At 43.1% G+C, this 4,451-nt stretch overlaps 1 long non-coding RNA gene across 1 annotated transcript; it reads right to left on the bottom strand.

Moving 5' to 3' along the window:
• Window positions 1-3,291: 3,291 nt before the first annotated feature.
• Window positions 3,292-4,079, bottom strand: LOC120557700. Its single transcript, XR_005639007.1, has 3 exons — window positions 4,001-4,079; window positions 3,567-3,905; window positions 3,292-3,428 (listed from the first exon to the last, which is right to left on the bottom strand). It is a non-coding gene; the product is annotated as an uncharacterized LOC120557700 (long non-coding RNA).
• Window positions 4,080-4,451: the final 372 nt, after the last annotated feature.

Here is a 4,451-nt window from a genome sequence, read left to right as displayed (position 1 = left end):
CGTAGCGGACAATGTGACAGTGAGACAGCTGATTAAATCTTAAGAACAAAGTTTTTTTTTAAGATTTGAGTTTGAGGTGTTTATGGAACAATTATCACTCAGTAACAGCACAAATAACACTGCTGGATTTAATCTTTATGGTAATGTGGATGATACGAATTGAAAAAAATGTAGTGAGGCATCAATACTAGAAAATATTGCAAGTAATCTTATTCCCATTTACTTTCTGCAGTCTGACTTCAGTTCACCCCTCACCATCTGCGTCGCCAATTCCTATTTTTTCTCCAAAATGTGCCTACGCATGGGTCAGAGTTTCGTGGAGGACCGCACATTCTCCCGTCAAGTTTGTTTTTTATAGCTCACAACGCGTTAGGAGGTGAAAGTGCGTGCACGCTTTTCAGCCCCGTTTTGTGCGTCATGCGTTTATAAAGGAGACCCTTGACCAGCAAAGAATCAAAATGGGAGGCGAAGTCACTTAGGGACAAAGCCAAGCTAGCTGTGCTGATGGTGGGAGAACATCGCAGCACTGAGAAATATCTTTGTTGCTGTTCAAGAGAGCGTACGGCAGGGTTAAATTGGGATTTGTTATGTGGTGGACCTCTCTCCCTATAGGGGGTCTGGGGGTATGCCCCCGGAAAACAAATTTGAAAAATAAACTGTTAAATGGCACTTTCTGGAGAGTTTTGGGCAAAGAAATGGAGAAATTGAGTCTTACATGATATGTGCAAAACTGCAAGGTTAAGAGCCTATACTCTGCATTGTTGTAGTATCAACAGGTATTAGGGCATTTAGCATTTACATTACTGTTAATCAGTCATCACTTGATTACACATTGTAGGCCTACCTTGTTATGACATAAGAAGTGACAAACGTGTCACATGAAGAGACAGTGCAGCATGACAGTAGTTCAACAGCTGAGAAGATTTTGGTCTGTGGTGACCAGGTCCACGTCACACAAACTTCCTTCTCCCAAACACACACACACACACACACACACACACACACACACACACACACACACACACACACACACACACACACACACACACACACACACACACACACACACACACACACACACACACACACACACACACACACACACACACACACACACACACACACACACACACACACACACACACACACACACACACACACACACACACACACACACACACACACACACACACACACACACACACACACACACACACACACACACACACACACACACACACACACACACACACACACACACACACACACACACAACACACACGACAGTGAGAACCGGTTCAACGGCTTGGTCAACGACATGAACTTCGTAGCTGGGCTTTGAAAGCACCGGGCTTCCACCGCTGCAAACGGGTTTTTAGCTTTATGAGAAGGCATTCTTCTGTTAATCCTACCGACATAGAGACTTTGGCGTTATGTAGTTGACCCGCAGTGATGAATTGTCTGCAGTGCTGCGGTTGTGTTGCTGTGTTCTGATTGTTCTCATCTCAGCTCCGTCAAGACAAAATAGGCATGCAATTTCAAAAATCTTTCATTTATTGTCAGAAATATCATGTTTTCAAAAGCATCACTTTCATCAAATTTTATATGACATATTTAGACTGCAAGCAGGCACATCCGAACAAAACGAGCAGGCTATGTGCCGGGCCGAGCCCCGAGAGCCCGGGCCCAATTTAACCCCTGGGTGTGTACATTGCTGGCACAAGAAACCCAGAAAGTGAACCATGAGGGAATAGAAGGAATCCTTCTCAAGATGAGGAAAAAAGCATGTGTAATAAAAGGTCAAAGGCTTTTATAGTGGACAGCTGTGTGGTCTGCAGAAAGATTGTCAGCAGATCATGAGTGACCTTCCACCTGAGCGAAGAGGCCCATTTGAGTTCACAACCGTGGACCTGTTTGGCCCTTACGAGGTAAAAGATGAAGTTAGGAAGAAAGTCAATCTCAAGGTCAGGGGGATTGTCTTCTGCTGCATGACTTCAAGGGCAATACATACTGATGTAGTTAGTGACCAGTCATCCAAGGGTTTCCTGCTAGCCTACCAAAGGTTGACTTCAATAAGAGGGCATCCCAGTAAACTCTGGTCTGATCCTGGCACTAAATTTGTGAGGGCCAAACCTGCTCTTGAGGAGCTTCACACATTTATGGATCGACTGAAAAAATCTGAGCTTGAAGAAGAAGCTGCCAAGCACGGGACAAAGTGGTTTTGGAAGATCCATCCTGCAGATTTTGCCCATAGGAATGGAGCAGCAGAGGCAGCTGTCTGGATAGTGAAAAGGGCCCTGATCAACCTCGGAGGAAATGGAGTTTACACATTGTTGGAATTTCAAACATTTCTCTTCATGGCAGCCAACCGGGCAAATGAGAGACCAGTTGACGCAAAGACTCAAGTCCAGGAAAACTGTGTGGAGTACCCCATTATCCTCAACTCTCGTTTATTGGGAAGAGCCAGTGCGAGAGGGGACCGAGGAGATTTGCGCTTTGAATGCTAACCTTACAAGAGACTTCAAAGTACTCAGGCAGAGGTCAGCAAATTCTGGACGAAGTGGAGCCAGTTGGCTGGCCCCAACCTGTTCATAAGGAGCAAGTGGCATATCAGGCAGCGAAATGTGGCTGTGGGAGATGTAGTCTGAATGCTCCCAAAATGCCCTGAGAGGTCAGTACAAGTTGGCCAGAGTAGTCAGTGTCGATACTGACAGAAAAGGCATCGTGAGAGATGCACGTGTGAGAACCTTCCCAAGCTACCCTGTACCAGTCATGGGGTCAGTCAAAGAAGGAGCCGCAAAACTTCAAGTGGCAAAAGGTACAAAGAGACTCTCCAGTAAGATCCCTGCCACAATTCTCCTTAGGGATGTCAGACGGCTGGTTATCTTATCCCTGCTGAAGAGCAGCAGTTAAGTTAAATGACTGGTCCTCATTATGACTGATTTACTGTATTTTAAATAGGAAGTGAAAGGGAAAAATAAAGAAAGCTTCTACTTTTATGTTTTAATATTTTATCAATTCAGCTCTTTCAAAGCCTGAAGTGAAATCAACACACCTAATGAAACCTGATGAGTGTTTGTTTAACAGTGAGGTCATTTACATACATCAGTTCTTTGTGGTCCTGGTATTATACAGATTAAAATGTTTCAGTATTAAGAGACAGAAATATACATGATCAAAATGAGCCCTAAGAGAACAGGCTAAACAGAACATTAGTTAGTGCTTGGGAAGTATTATCAACTTGAAAAAACAGTTACAAAGAAATAAAATATGTTGGCGTATAAATGTCACTGTATGATCCCCCAGATTTAACGTGTTTTGAATCATATCAGGCCTGTGATCACATACATGTGACAAGTAGAGAGTAACGTTGTTAAAATCAGGACTCACTTCAGATATTTCCCCCGTTCTGTCTTTTAAGATAGGATCTAAAAGGTAAAAACAAAACATGAGTTAGTGCTTGTAAAATATTAGCACTTTTACAGACAATTCAAAATAAAATTGTATTATCTTGCAGACATATTTAAATGTTTAAAAAAAAGAGCAGACATAATGAAAGTACTCACCAACAACAACAAGCTTAATGTGGAATATTTAAGGTGGCTGAAGACGAGGAAAATCACAGGTGTATTCTCCGCTGTCAGATATCTTTGTATTTCTGATGATTATGGAGGCGTTGCCGTGTTCCAATTCTTCTGGAAAATGAGAGCTTCGACCTTTGAACTCTTCACTCTGACCATCTCGACCGTTGTTGTAATGAATGCCTCCATCATACAGGAACACCTCCTTCAGACCATCATCTTTCTGAGCAACTTTCCTCCAGACAAAGAAGATGTTCTCCTTGGTGCTGAGAGAACAGGGTAACACAGCATCAGCCCCTCCTTCCACTTTGATGACTGTTGGTCCTGAAAGATAAAATCATGTATTAATCAGTATGTTCACATGCAGAGTAATTAAGTTAAGACAGATATATGGAAGGTTTTTTGTGATATCAACATACAAACTTAAGATATAACAAAAACAATCTTGTTATTTTGGACATTGTATTTAGAAAATCCTTTGCACTGCCCTCCAGCCACATATTTGCCCATTTAGTTTTCAGGATATATTTCAGAGTTTATAACCTGTGGAGGTGGGCGTGGCCTGTAATCAGCTGCAGTGGAGACAGGTGTGTAGATAGAGCAGGAGAGAGCAGTGCCAGCTGAGTTGATTGTCTCAGCTGTTGGTTGGAATTGAGGGGCCATCCACACGGAAACGCTTGTTTTGCATCGTTTGGGCCGATCATCCAAACGAATCCTGTAAACGCACTGCCTGAAGATGCACTTTTTGAAACCTGGTCCCAGGGTGAAAAATTCGAAAATGCCGCCTTGCGTCTTCGTTTTGATGGTGAAGCCTCTTATCCCGCGACAATGTCTCATAACAACAACAACAACCATGGCGGACTACATGCT

This window comes from Perca fluviatilis, chromosome 4, assembly GCF_010015445.1.
Source record: "Perca fluviatilis chromosome 4, GENO_Pfluv_1.0, whole genome shotgun sequence".
NCBI classification, from domain to species: domain Eukaryota; kingdom Metazoa; phylum Chordata; class Actinopteri; order Perciformes; family Percidae; genus Perca; species Perca fluviatilis.
Note: the sequence above shows the minus strand (reverse complement) of the source record. Positions and strands in the feature narration are given on the sequence as shown.